Consider the following 15,787-nt stretch of genomic DNA (forward strand, 5'->3'; position numbering starts at 1 on the left):
TGCTTAAGGCCTGGTACCCAGGCTAGCAGTATGAATAATTAAATAAATAAATAAATAAATAAATCAGGGTGTGCAAAAAGGCCGCTCTCATGTGCTTGTGAAGCGCTTAGTGGCAGACAGCTGCCGCGCGGCTCCTCTGCAATGCTCAATCCCCCCCCCCCTCCGCAACTTCTCTGCATTGCTCGTTCGCCCAAAGTGAAGCGCGGCAGCAGCGGTGAGCGAATTGACCTTTGCGCAACCTCGCCCCTCGCTTCAATGTGTACTAAGCGGCGAAAACAGGCGGGCGTCGTGCGCGCGCTCTATGCCTTCGCCGAAGCTCTTGCTGGCCTGGAAGCCTTACAAAGCTTCTTTCGCACGAAAGACAACGAAAATGCGGACAAGGGCCTGAATTGTGTGCAAAATGAGTTGTTCCTGTCCAAGGGTGCGACGCACCAGCAGAAAATAAAGCCGAATCTCGATAATTCGAACTCGAAGGGGCCCGAAAATTTGTTCGAATTAAAAGAAGGACTTATTTTTGATGTATTAGTGCACCATAGCGCTATGTACGAACAGTGTGAGTCGTGAAATATCGCGGTGCGCAAGCACATAGCGAGCAAGGGCCACGGAACTGCCCACGTCGGCCAACGCCCACATCCCTATAGCGCCTCTTCACAACCACAATCTCTCTCTCTCGCATCCCGATAAAGGCAGTGAACGAAACTTGAGCGAGCGGGTGACGCCGGCACGGTGACGCTCGCGTGTGGAGACCATCAAAGGTGAGGCAGGAGGGCGGCAGGGAAACGCACTAGCCTCGGCAACCCCGTCACTTCAGTGGCTACCCTCGCCCTCCCTCTCAACTCGTAGCTCCCTCACCTTCGACTGTCTCCATGCGCGCCCACAGGCCCGGCGCCACCTTATCTCACTCCCCAAGTTTCGTTTTGTGCCATTGAAGCGAGCGTTGGCGGGCATGGGCAGTTTCGTTGGCCGGACTGGGCCTCCGCCTTGCTTCCCTCTGCACCGCAGCTGCAGCGTTGGCTGAGACGTCGGCACGTACACACGTGTTCCGGAGCGACGCAGAAACGGCGACCTTACCATTTGAGAGAGGAAATTTTTGCCACGGTATTTTTTTCTTCCTTTTTTTATTTCTCCACGCGGCGTTGAGGGGTCTCTCCTAAGCTTTTGCTTTATGGTGGTGTCGGAGCAATGCCAGTCGGAGGCGCCGCCACGTGATTTGGCGTGCTGCTGAGAGCATTGTCGGCGCACGGTTATGTTCGGATTAACCGTCCCAAATGCTTTCGTGTTCGAATTACCGAGCGTTCTCGCCCATTGGAATACACATAACTTTAACGGGACCACAGCGGCAGTTCAAATTAACGAGATTCGACTGTAACTATGTTTTGCAAGAAATAAATGTTTTCTGCCCTTGCACCTCAATATGGGCTTGTCAGCCTCAATTTTTACTGGATTCAGATCATACATTTTCCCGGATCGCACGTTTATTTTTTGCGTATTTTTTGAAAATATATGAACGAAGTTCTACTGTATCAGATAATTCATTATATCCACGTCTGGCTGTAATAATGTTATATTCGTGCCTGACTGTAGTGGGTGACAACTGAAGAATACAATGCAGCAGCAAATACAGTGCAGCCCTACTCAAAGACAATTTGTATAGATGTGCCGGCTAAGTGCCTTCTCATTTCTGTGATGACAAAGTCGAGGCGAACTTCTTTCAAAGTCGGCATCTCTGTGAGACTACACTTCCGAGTGTAGAGGCACAAAACACCAGTGCAACAGTTTTATGGATGGAACTTGTAGAGAATTCTTAGGTTCTCACCAAGCACAGTTGCCGATTTTCATGTATTGTTTTGGAGAACTAACGAAGTGTTGACCATGTTCCTTCTTTAGTGCTGGGTTCATTCTACGAAGTGGGAAATATGAACAGCGATTTTCCACAACCAAAGGAGCGCACTTCAACACGGAGTGTATACGAATTTACTCATATTTAATTCAAACTCCCAGGAACCACAAATGCAATACTGAATTAGCACATCCTTAAATTATCTGAACCAAACTTGAATGTTTGAATTGATATGCACACCAGGTCGTGTACAAAAGCCCATACAACCTGGTCCGCCATAGAAGTAAAAAAATAAAAGAAGTGTGATACCTACAAGTCACTTGGTTGGCAGAGCCATTTTATAGCAGCGGTAACCAACATGCATAACAGTCAGAATATCAAATGTTGCTCTTTATAGTCTTGTAAAGGTTCTCTAAACAGCCAAGTTTCCTATGTTGCTCTGTCAAGGAATGCCAAAAAGTTCTAGTTACTTAAGTACTCGTTCAAATTGGGCACTTTTTCAAAATGCACTGAACACACAGTGGGCAAGACACAAGCTTCTTTTTCAGGAGTCATTGAATTTGATCATTGCAAGAAATTTCCTTATGAATGCAAGACTTAAGGAAAAATACTTTTGAGCACCTGTGTCATAGAATAACATGCGGGTGCAAAACATGTACGCCAAGCAACCGCATGTATCCGACAATAAAAACGTGCGAACGAGGTTGTTTCCACCCTTTCAAATTTGCAAATGTTGAAAGATTAAGGCTCGAGGACTGGCCTTTGCGCACACAGTCGAGGCATGAAGCAGACAAAAAAAAAAGAAATACAGCAAATTAACTTTTGCATAAAATGTGAAAAGCCGCAAAGCAACAGCCTGCACCGGCTTGGCATGGAGTGCATGGCTCTGACAAATGGCCATGGTAGAGGCTTCTCTGTCGCCTAGGCAACCCACGTGCATCCGCAGAGTGCTTCGTACCACGTGACTGATAAAATGCGCAGCCGCTGTAAATAGATGCATGGCAGGCATGCTGCTTTTCTTTAGCTGCTTTACTGTTGACACTGACCGTGGTTGACCAAATAGCGTCGATAGGTGCAGAGCGTCGATGTTGAGTCACATGAAATGCAGTCTGCGTTTTCCTATGTTGCACAGATTGGCCATGACGAGTTGACAATAACCCACAGAACTGATCTGCCACAAAGATCCTGATCTTTGCCACTGATTACTTGACAAAGTGGATGGATGTCAGAGCCATACCTGACCATTTGGCCGCGCATGTCTTTTCTGATCGACTACGTCATTTTCCGTTGAGGAATGCCACGGTTGCAGATCACTCACCACGGCAATGCGTTCATGTGCCTTCAAGAAATTATCTCTCTGCATGGTTTCAGACCCACCACTGCTTCTCCGCTACGTCTACAGACGAACGGCCTGGTTGAACGCACAAATCGCATGGTGAAGGACATTGTAGTACCTTATGACAGTCCTAATCACGACGACTGGGATGAATACATTGCCACTTTATGTTTGCTCTAAACACCTTCAAACCAGATGTAACAAGAGAGGCACCATTTAAGCCCGTTTACAGAAGGTTGCTGAGAATGCAACAAGTTTCTTTTTTGTCTTCGATGCTAATGGGCATTGATGGCCCACAGACACAAGCCCTATAGAGTTGCTTTGCAAGACAACCTTGGAGGGCAGCTAGCTATAGGGCACCATCAGATGCAGGTGGCCTCTTCCCAAAAACCTCGCCCTCGGTCATCGAAGGGTAGAGATCTAGTGATTGTTTCCAGCGTTTTTCCCCAGCACTGCGAAATGTCTCTGCCGTGTTTTTGCTGCTCTTTCTTGCGTAATGAAGCAGCTTGGCCCCGTGAGAAGCAGTGCCCGAATTTGAGAACAAACGCTGCCAACAGCATTTTCCCCACTCACGCAAGTCAGATGAAACTGTACATTCATTGAGACTTCTGCAATAACTTTGGTTTTCTGCCGACTCAGACTCTGGAGAAAAGGGAGAGGGTAAGCGCAACGGGTGAGATGAGATAGCAGATTGTTATGATAGATTAAGAAGGAGTCAGTGCATGACATAGGGCAGAGAGAAATAGGAAAAATAAAGAAAAAAAAATCCCGGTAATGACAACCCTACGTAGAAAGTTCACCGTGTAGCAAAAGATCTCTGCTTGGAGCGGCCACTATAATAACGGTTACAGCGAAGCAAACATTTGTTCGCTCACAACTCGTATGTAATCTGGCGGGAAAATGTCAGTTACTGAGAGGGAACAGCTTGAAATGGCACATTCTTTACACAATGGCACACTTTAACCAACAGCTTGCCTTGGCTGACCCACAGCCGGCAAACCAATTTGACGATTCTGCTTGACTATGCCAATTGCTTGGCTGCATGCATATCGATGGCGCAAAGTGCATCTGTAATTTAGCGTTAATCATGAGTAACATATCTGGTGTGGAAACAGACGATGGCCAATCAAAACTGGCAGGAGGCTCTTTGCTGACCAGTCAAGGCATCTTGCTTGCATTCCTTTGGCATAGACCACTACAAAGCTTATTTCTATTGCCCAGATATCGATACGTTCACAGTGAATATCGAAGTACTTGTGTGTCACACAAATTCGCTATGATGAGGTGTCAGAGGTATGGTGAATACCAAAGGTTATTTTAACAATGGTTATGAGGGTTATGTGCAATGCCCCTAACAAACGGTGTGGGTTGTGCAAAATAGTCAACAGGATGGATACTATCGCACGAAAAAAAACTGCTCTAGAAGCATGCTCGCAAGTTGACTGAATGTACAACGCAAGTCGTATATAGGATGCCCCTCACATGTAACCATTGCTATATCGGGCAAACGGAGAGATGCATTAACAATCGCCTGCGTGAGCATGCTGCTTCACTTAAAGGTAACCAGTACAGTCATCTGGCTACCCATTGTAACATTTGCAGTTGCAGCCCGATCTTTGATAGCAAAATATTTAACAGATATCATGAACAGTGCACGCGGGAAATCTTCGAGACTTTGCATATTCACAAGCGGCAATGCATGGGTCAGTTCTGCGTCCCTCACGGTGTCAACAAAAGAACTGGATTATCTCCATGTTTAACGCTTATCCCTCTTTTTCTTTCTTTTGTGTGACCTTCAATGATGTCCTTTTATGCTGCTTCTGGAAATAAAGCATTTGGTTGTTAGTCAGCCCTCTGTCTTGTGCTTTCCACTTGTCCTGTGTCACACTGTTTCGGTATTTTTCTAATCATTAACCAACCAGCCCCTTTGAACCAGCGGTTAACAAAGGTAAGTTTGGTGTCAAATGCAACTTCGTTATACCGTATACTGTCATACCATATTTTCCAGCGTATAACTCACACCCGCTATTACAACACTCTGGAAATGAAAAAATAATCCACACGTATAAACATGCAGGAATAACTGCATACAACACTTAAGTCTTTGTAAACAAAGTCTCCATTTGTGGATGCACGACTCGTGTCCGTTGCCCACTTCTCCGGCAATGCTCATAATTTTCAGCTTCTGTTCCACTGTAAATGACCGCTCTGAGCACAGCTCATTGCGATCCGACTTCTGGTTCACTGTGCGCCCTATTTGCAAACCACTAACATGGCCAAAACATAAAAGGAGACCCAAAAAGAGAAGCAGAATGGACGACCATGAAACATGAGAAAAAGGAGCTTTACATGCAGGGGTCGCGAAAGGTGTGGTTCCCCAGCAGATAACGAAACAGAATGATGGCAAACTCTGCCTCGAGTTTTGGCCTCACAGCAGCATGGTGTACGCTGCCATGACGTCGCCACTCATGGCAAAATTCACATATAAACCCCATCCCCGACATTACGGTTAAACTTTCAGAATTTTTCATGCGGGTTATATGCACAAAAATGCAGTACTTATTGTTCCGAACTGCAATCAGCACTTGCCTCAAACTCCGTGAGTATGTCCTGCATACCGGGAATGGAGGTTTCTAGCAGCTTCATAGATACAGGAGCAATCCGCTGGTTCTTTGGTGTCGCACCTCCTGGTCCAAAACAGTCTTTGGGCTTAAATCTTTGTCCACATGGCCTGTTTCCACAAGGTACTGCACAAGAGCTACAGTGGCCAATGCCTCTGCCTTGTTCCTGGCACTGCCTTCAAATGCCAGCTGCATGGCAACTTCATGGTGATCGTCGATGTCCAGAGACAAACTTTGCCTGAAACACAGCAAGCGTGTTGAGAGGGAATTGTTTAAAATCTTTATTTTTAGAGTTATTGTGCTGAAAATGTGTGATGCATGCATTTTATGCACTTATTTCCAATATGAAGTTCATTTTTGTCTAATTCATTTGGTTGTAATTTTATGCAAGTTCTCTTTAGTAATGTAATTCAAGAAAAATTTCAGAAAAAATCAGTTGCTTCGAATGCGCTAAGCAGGGTACCTATTATTGGCTCCTTTACAATTGAAGTAGTCAATATGACCAACCTTACTGCTCCGTCTATCCTAGAAAAGTTGCAAGACTCCACAGTACACTTCCAGAAGAGCATCTTGAACAGTGTCTGGACAGAGCAATAAGGTTAGTGTCTTTGGACTTCTTGAATCGGACAGAAGCCCATAATACAGTCGAACCCTTTTACAACCAAAGCGTCTACAAAGTGACCTGTATGACAAAGGAATAATTCTGTCCCGGTTTTATTGTGAGTGGTGCAGTGCACGACCTTTACAACGAAGTGACCCCGAGGTACCAACACAAACGGTTGGCCTGGATAGCCCAGTGCGCAATCTCCACTATCGAACGCCACTTATCGATGCTTAGCCTATCTTTATCAGCGGAATAATCTGCCTTTATGCTTTTCCCGGGAGTGAGACGCAAGTCAACACGCCTGACGCTGAATATCACAGGGCATTCCATTCTTTGTGCAACTCATGTTCTATTCCTGGGCGTCACCATCGACAGCAAGCTACTATGGCATCGTGCGGTCGAAAGTGTTGTGGCTGCCTCAGTGCAAACAGTCAACACACTTCGTCGATTGTCAGGTGTACATTGGGGAAACAATCCTATGTCCATGCTTAAACTGAATGCTGCACTGATAAAAAGCCGCATTCTCTATCAGCTCCCTCTGATATCACCGTCATCGAGTCAATTCGAGCGCTTGGAGGCAGTGCACAGAAAGGGACTTCGCTTGGCGATGGGAGTTCCACAGGCGGCTTCAAAGAAGAAAGTCACTAATGAGGCAGAGTCTCTTCCACTCCGCCTCTTGGTATCTCAGGCATTGCTGACGCAGCTATTAAGGAGCAGGCGAGTCCCGCGCAGGCATGGCGCTTCTCCGGCGGCTAAGAGCAAGAACTCGCTCACATTTCCATGCGGCGCTGAACACTTCCGCTTTTTAGGATTGGAATAGCCTAAATGAAGTCGCCTTGACCCAGCATGGTCTTATTCGGACGTTACCTGCAGCCTCAGTGTACCCCACCTACCGGTGAAATGCACCACTTCAAATGCAGAAGCAAAGTTTATTGTGCTGGACCAGTGGAGCACAGCGTTTCAAAGCCACCTACAAGTGTACACAGACGGTTCGGTGTGCACACAAACAGCTGTGCAGCGGCATTCTGCATACCATCCCTTGATGTGTCATTAATTTAATTTAATTATGGGGTTTTACGTGCCAAAACCACGATCTGATTATGAGGCACGCCGTAGTGGGTGACTCGGGAAATTTGGACCACCTGGGGTTCTTTAACGTGCACCTAAATCTAAGTACACGGGTGTTTGCATTTCACCCCCATCGAAATACGGCCGCCGTAGCCGGGATTCCATCCCGTGACCTCGTGCTGAGCAGCCCAACACCATAGCCACTGAGCAACCACGGCGGGTTTGATGTGTCATGGTCTGGCACATTGGATCGCATAGTTTCCTCTACAACAGTAGAAAGCGCCGCAATCACCGTGGCTTTGCGGAAACTACGGGCCTTTTCTGGACGAGGTGTCGTGGTGCTGACGGACTCCAAGTCAGCGTTACAGAGACTACATCGTGGCCTACCTCTAGAGAAATTTACAAGGCAATCTCTGGCACTGATTAACGATCTAACGAGCAAAGGATTTAACATAAGGTTTCAGTGGATACCATCACATGTAGGAATTGATGGAAACGAGAAAGCTGACACCCTTGCACGCCTAGCGCTGACATGTGTGCCAAAAGTGAAAGCTCCAAAAGCTTTTCGGAACCCTAAGGGTGCAATCCACCTTCACTTTAGGGAGGTCCACAAGAATCACCATGAAGCCTGAGTGACTCATGGATTTACCCGCGAAGAAGCGACGCTTCTTTACCGTATCAGGACCGACCCTCGTACACCCCAACTTGGTTATTTAAGACTGGGCTTCGCGCTTCCCCACTCTGTGCTTTGTGTGGTCACATTGGTGACATCGAACATTTCATTTGGCTATGCCCGCAGTTTGACACAGAAAGAAAAGCTATGGTCGACAGCCTACAAAAGCACAGTTTTATGCACAGGACCTTTGAAGACGTCGTTTTCACAGGAAGGCCCGCGGCAATCAGGAAGAGAGTGCAACAACTGCTGATAGCCTTCCTGTGAGACACGGGGCTCATCGACACCTGGTGACACACCCCTGATCTCAACTCGAAGGAGGATCAGGCGGAACAATTGCCGGCTATGTATGCCAGGCTAACCCCGCCTGCTTCAACATCACCACTACCACCACCAACGAAGTGACCTGTATAACAAATGATTTGGAAGGCCCCAAGCACTTCGTTATAAAGGCGACTGTACCCCGTTTTGAGTGATCTAAAGAAACGATTCTCCCGAATTTATTCATGAAGTTAAGAATGGGAGATTTGCGTAAAATTGGAACCAAAATGAGAGAAACAAAAATAAACTTCAGATTCAAAATAAGCACATAAGACACCTAAAAGAATAGATTGAAAGAAATTCTTGGTTTAACACCAGTGTCACACGGGCACTTTTAGTGTCGCTTAAGTTCAAATCCTCGCAGGGGACAAAATTTTCCTAATTTCTTGTTTACACCTGTCACCGGTTCGAGAACTAACAGTAAGCCAGACAGCCAGATCAAAGTGGGCAGTGTAGGTTGCTCTTGCAATAAGAAGTTTGAAAATTACTAGCCCTTCAGTTCTGCCAATGTTGCTTCAACAGCATATTGCCGTTACAACTTAGCCACATTCAAGTTGCGCGCCCTTCGTATTGGACACTGTGCACGCCGTACCGTGGTGTTGTTCAGCAACAACAGGCAGCGATTTTCGTGGCACGAGCACTCGGTTGGACTGGGCTCGCATGCACCACGCGCACGAGGCAGCACTCGAGAAGAAAGAAGACGACGGTTGGACACCAGTTTTAGAATGCGACTGCCGCGCATTCTTCACGACCTCAGTGACTTTTAGTCGTGGGCACAGGTTCGCCCTTAATAAATATTGTTGTTTTGTTAACCTGTGTTCCTCAACATCGTTACATTTCTGGTGGAGGTGCGAGGTATGAGTCGAAGCCCTACGAACGAAAGTAGCGTAGCTCCGACTACCAGTGAGTCCATCCCGTGGAACTGACACCTGTGCACCAGCGGACCAGCCGCCGTCTTCGAGGTGAATCGCCCGAATTCGGCCCTCTTCTCTTCATGCCACGGGAAACTCGGACAATGGACTCAACCACAATGACTAGCCAGGTAACGCCGGCACAGCTGGTCATAAGCCAACCTTGCAAGCCACCAACATTCCATGGCAACTCGTTTGAAGACGTGGAAGACTGGTTGGAACTGTTCTAGAGAGTGGCAAGCTTTAATGAATGGAATGAGAGACATAAGCTCCATAACGTATATTTTGCTTTGGAGAACTTCGCAAAAACGTGGTATGAGAACCACGAATCCTCTTTGTCCTCTTGGGAGGAATTTCGACGACTGCTAGCAACATACGCCAGCACGGATAGTAAAGAAAAGGCGGAAATTGCACTTTAAGCTAGGAACCAGCTCACAAACGAGAACGTGGCAATGTACATCGAGGACATGTCGCACCTATTCAAGCGTGCTGATCTCACCATGAGTGAAGATGAGAAGCTGCGCTATCGCATGCGCGGGGTAAAGCAAGAACTCTTCGCAGTTCTCGTCCGCAACCCACCGCGCACGGTCGCAGAGTTCCGAAACGAAGCAACGACCATCGAAAAGGCGCTGGAACAGCGGGCTCGGCTCTACAACTGGAAGGCAAGCTGTGCACCTGCCCATGTCTTCTCTGGAGGTGTGCCGAACGACCTTGAAGCTCTGTGAAGCTCATCCAGTCAGTGATCAGGGAAGAGCTCAACAAGTTGCAGACACCTCAGACTCCAACTGCACTATCTATCGTCGATGTTGTCCGGGACAAATTGAGGCAGGTCATAAGGGATCCAGACCGTGAGCCACAGCCGATGCGGTGCACCCCAACATACTCAGGCAACCCGCTGTACACAGCAGTGGAGCAGTTGCCACGACCGTCCCCTACCCACCGACAGTACACAGTGCACCTCGTCTGCTGGAACCACCGGCTGCCTATCCACCTCCAGCACATAGTGCACCTCGTTTTGTGGAACAAAGGCCCCGGAAAAGTGACGTCTGGCGGGACCACGAGCGCAGACCTCTGTGTTTTCACTGCGGAGAAGCGGGTCACCTGTATAGGTTCTGCCCGTATCGTCAAGCTGGATTAAGAAGTTTTCCCTTAAGTGCACCATGCCCCAGAAACGGTGAACGGCCAGCGGAGATCGAAGACTACATCAATCACAGTCACCATCGCCCATGCGCTACCGATCGCCTAGCCCACGCGCATCTCCAAGATTGCCTAGGCGTCGTTCACCAAGCCCACACCAGGAAAACTGAAGCAAGCGACCTGTGGAGGTGAGGCAGCTGATAACCAGAGTTTCGAAGATCCTCCAACACGGTTCCAGTGCGATGACGAGATAATTCCAGTGAACAGATGCAGGAACGAAACGATTACATCAGATTTGTGGTTGATAATAGACAGATGCGAGCTGAATGCCTTAGTCGACACCGGCGCTGATTATTCGGTAATAAGCTGAAAAAGAACCTGAAAAAGGTTGTGACGCAGTGGACTGGACCGCAGATATGTACGGCAGGCGGTCATCTTATTACGCCTCTTGGCCGATGCACCGCAAGACTTACGATAAAAGGCTTCACTTATGTTTCTGACTTTATTGTACTGCCAGAATGTTCACGGGAACTTATATTGGGAATGGATTTTCTACAAGCCAACGGCGCCATAATTAACCTACGTCAGTCCAGTGTGTCTTTCTCGACAAAACAAGCTATACCTGTGGAAGAATCGGAGGAGCGACGTCTTGCTGCACTGTGCGTCGTTGATGATGATGTAACTGTGCCGCCACGCTGCAGTATAATGGTTCTTGTGGAGAATTAAACATTTTGCGACCGCGAAGGCATAGCGGATGGAAACATAGAGCTCTTTTTGAACAAAGGTATTTGCATGGCCCGAGGTCTTGTGTACTTAAGCAATGGCCGTGCAAATGTCGCACTTACGAATTTCGAAAATGAATTCCAACACATCGCACAAGGAACAGCTATTGCCTTTTTCCACGAGTTCTGTGTAGCGACCGAATTATGCAGCCTAACGACGTCAACTGCTCTGCCAGGAATCTGCAGTGTCGACAGGTCAATTACCGTCAACCCAAGACTCCCAGAAGCCCCCAAAAAAACAGATGCATGCCCTGATAAAGGATTTTTCTGACTGCTTCTCTACTTCATCGAAGGTACGGTGCACGTCTGTTGCAAAGCACAGAATCATAACAGAGGATGCCACAAGACCGGTATGCCAGCACCCGTATCGAGTTTCACCAAAAGAAAGGGAGATCATCAAGAAGCAAGTAGAGGAGATGCTTTCAGATGACGTTATTCAGCCTTCCAGCAGTCCATGGGCATCTCCCGTAGTGCCCGTTAAGAAAAAAGATAACACACTTTGATTCTGTGTCGACTACCGTAAATTGAACAGCGTAACTAAGCGGGATGTATACCCCCTGCCGCGTATCGACGATACGTTAGATCGGCTCCGATGTGCAAAGTTTTTCTCCTCCCTGGATCTCAAGAGTGGTTATTGGCAAATAGAGGTGGATGAGTGCGACCGTGAAAAGACAGCATTCGTAACCCCTGACAGCCTCTATGAAATTAAAGCGTTCCCATTCGGCCTCTGTTCCGCACCTGCAACGTTCCAGCGAATGATGGACACTGTGCTCGCAGGACTGAAATGGCAGTCATGCTTAATGTATTTGGATGATGTGGTTGTATTTTCCGCAACATTTGACCAACATCTAGAGCAACTGCGGCTAGTATTAGAAGCTATTCGCGCCGCAGACTTGACAATTAGGCCGGAAAAATGTCAATTCGGCTTCGATGAACTTCGGTTTTTCGGCCACGTCATCAGTGCTGAAGGCGTTCGGCTAGATCCGAAAAAGACAGCAGCCATTGCGAGCTTTCCGACACCCACAGACAAAAAGTCAGTGCGACGTTTTTTGGGTTTATGCGCATACTACAGAAGATTTGTGGAAAACTTCTCAAAGATTGCTAAGCCCCTTACAATACTAACAAGAGAAGATGTACCTTTCATGTGGAAAAGCGAACAAGACGCCTTTGACGAGTTAAGGAAACACCTGCAAGCTTCTCCAATCCTTGCCCATTTTGATGAGACAGCCGACACTGAAGTTCATACCGATGCAAGTAACGTCGGCCTCGGTGCCACACTAGTGCAGTGGAAGAACAGCCAGGAGAAAGTAATTGCTTATGCCAGCCGTAAGCTCTCGAAAGCAGAGGCAAACTACTCGGCAACCGAGAAAGAGTGTCAAGCAGTCATTTGGGCAATATGTAAATTTCGACCCTACCTCTAGGTCAGGGGTTCTCAAGCATGTTCGTTCCAGGGAACCCTGCTAAGCTCCATGAAGCGCCAAGGAACCCCCCCCCCCCATTTAACCGAATTAAAATGTCCTAATTACCCGAATGTCGAATTACCCAAGGTATCAAGAAAACAATAAATGAATGCTTACTACGTCAACAGGCTTTTATTTACTGAATGAATTAGCAAATCTTCTTTCTATTTTGCACAAGAGCAGTGCGGCACCCGCCGCGGTGGCTCAGTTAGCAAAGGCGTTTCGTGGCTGAGCACGAGGTCACGGGATCGAATCCCGGCCGCGGCGGCCGCATTTCGATGGAGGCGAAATGCAAAAACTTTTGCCCATGTACGTGCTTGCGTTGTAGTGCATGTTAAAGAACCGCAGGTGGTCAAAATTAATCCGGAGCCCTGCACTACGGCGTACCTCACAGTCAGAACTGGTTTTGGCACGTAAAACCCTAGAAAGAATAAGAGCAGTGCGGAAGCTGAAGTTCTCGTCATCTCATGACTTATTTGAGCTAGCAATGACTTATTTGAGCTAGCAGCCGCGAAGGCCTCGCGACATCCATCGCAGCGCGGCAGCAGCGCGCGTCTTCATCTGAGACACGCTTTTCACTACCGCGCGCACATCCCGATTATTTTTTCGCCAGTGAGCTGGTCGCCAACAAATTGCCCGCCCATCGCGATGTAGCCGGTGCTCTTCATCTTCGACAGCTTTGCACTGAGTCAAAGCGAAACTACTGCTTACCGCAACCGCTGCAGAGAAAACCGCGGCCGTTATCGACGAGATCATGGTCGGCGACCTTGCGGTTCAGAAGGCAGGCGGCCGACGCCATAGCCGACGCACTCACCAAGTCAAAACGAAACTACCGTGTGCTGCAACAAGTGCGCACGAAACCGCGGTCGCTATCGACGCGATCATGGATGGCGACTACGCAGCTGCGAAAGGCATGCAGCCGATGCGCGCACCGTCAAAACGAAACTACTATTTCCCGCAACTGCTGCTGCGGACGAAACTGTGCTGGTTATCGACGCGATCATAGATCGCGATTACGCACTTATGAAGGCACGCGGCTAGCCGCCAACGCGGTGTTACGCGCGGCGATTAACGCAAGAATAAAGGCTTTGAGGACACAATTAGGCACGAAGAGTTCCGGCGTTGCTGTCAGTCACGTATAGCGTACGATTGCCGCTGAGGACCATACCAATGAGGACTGCATCGCTTCATTTTTGGGCGCTAGCGCCGTTTTAGCTCTTTTGCGGCGCGCACTTGTGGTGCTCCGCGCATCAGTTTTTTTATTCCTCCGAAGTATAACATCAGTGCGCACGCTATCGGCACTTACCCTATCTACAAACGGGAGAAATGCGCACGGTGGTAAGTCAGAGCCTCCGAGATTCAAGTGCGAAAGCTTAGGCGCGCTGCCCATGGCTGCCCGTTTTCGAAGATTGGGTGGCTACAAGCTGCTTGCGGATTTATTGCGCAGTTCGCGCGTTGCCGTTACGCACTGTGATGTGCTTTTTGACACTCGGGCATAGGTAATTGAGGTTCTGTGCATCAAGCGCACCTCGTGTTCGCCGTTTTCGCCACTTGGCGAGCGCGGGACCACGGAAAATTTATCAGTGGCTCGCGGAACCCCGAGCAGGGGCCTGCGGAACCCCCGGGTTCCGCGGAACCCACTTTGAGAACCCATGCTCTAGGTGACCATTCAGAGCAGTCAGTGATCACCATTCGCTTTGCTGGCTGGCAAATCTCAAGGATTCATCCGGACGACTAGCAAGATGGAGCCTTAGGCTGCAAGAGTACGATATTACTGTTGTATACCGATCTGGGAGAAAACACAGCGATGCCGACTGCTTGTCACGTGCACCAGTCGAGACAACTGTGTCAGAAGAAGATGATTTCCCATTCCTTGGCATTGTTCACGCGTCACAAATCGCTCAACAACAACAAGATGACCCGGAATTGCTACCACTTATGCGAGGGCGGTCCGATAAGTACTTAGCCTCACCGCGAGAGCGCGACGCTATCGCATGAGACATACTGACGTTGAGTACGCTCTCTTAGAGGTACACATGCAAAGGTCCAGTCGAATCGGGCTCGAGGTTTTGGCCGCTTGAGGAAGAGGAAGCAGGTGATTTTTCGTGTGTCCGTTAAAAAAATGGAAAAAGAGCAATTTCGATCAGTGATTCGATTCTTGTTTTTGGAAGGGAAATCACGTAGCGAAATCAAAGAGCGACTGGATGCCGTCTACGGTGAGTCTTCTCCTTCGATGGCAACCGTCAAAAATTGGTTCAACGAGTTTAATCGTGGTCGCATGTCGGTTTTTGATGAGCCTCGCCCAGGGGCCCCACAAATGGCTACCACGGCCGATAACGTGGCAAAACTCCACGACCTCGTATTGGCAGACCACCGACTGAAGGTGCGCGAGATAGCTGAGACAGCAGGCATCTCAAAAGACCACGTGGGTCATATCCTGCATGAAATTTTGGGCATGAGAAAGCTGTCGGCGCGATGGGTGTCGCGTTTGCTCACTCCGGACAACAAGCGCGTCGGTGAGACCACTTCAGAGCAGTGTTTAAAGCTGTTTAAGCGTAATCCGAAGGAGTTCCTGCGTCGTTTTGTGACCGTCAACGAAACATGGATCCACTGGTACACACCAGAGACCAAAGAACAGTCGAAACAGTGGACTGCACCCGGCGAACCTGCTCTGAAGAAGGCGAAGACTGTCGCATCGGCCGGAGAGGTGATGGCCACCATTTTCTAGGATTCTCAAGGTGTGATCTTCGTCGACTACCTTGAGAAGGGAAAAACGGTGACAGGACCCTACTACGCCAAATAACTGGGCCGATTGGACGCCGAATTGCGGCAAAAAAACGGCCACATTTGGTGAAGAAAAAGGTGCTCTTCCACCATGACAATGTGCCAGCTCACACCTGTGCCATCTCCACGGCCAAGTTGGTCGAACTGGGCTAAGAAGTGGTGTCCCATCCAGCGTATTCTCCAGATTTGGCCCCGAGTGATTTATTCTTGTTTCCCAACTTGAAAAAGTCACTCGCCGGACAAAAATTTG

At 48.4% G+C, this 15,787-nt stretch overlaps 1 pseudogene; it reads left to right on the plus strand.

Moving 5' to 3' along the window:
* The first annotated feature begins 14,875 nt into the window (after positions 1-14,875).
* On the plus strand, positions 14,876-15,556 carry LOC119440911 (uncharacterized; annotated as a pseudogene).
* The last annotated feature ends 231 nt before the right edge of the window (positions 15,557-15,787 follow it).

The sequence above is a fragment of the Dermacentor silvarum genome, chromosome 1 (assembly GCF_013339745.2).
Source record: "Dermacentor silvarum isolate Dsil-2018 chromosome 1, BIME_Dsil_1.4, whole genome shotgun sequence".
Classification (NCBI taxonomy): Eukaryota; Metazoa; Arthropoda; class Arachnida; order Ixodida; family Ixodidae; genus Dermacentor; species Dermacentor silvarum.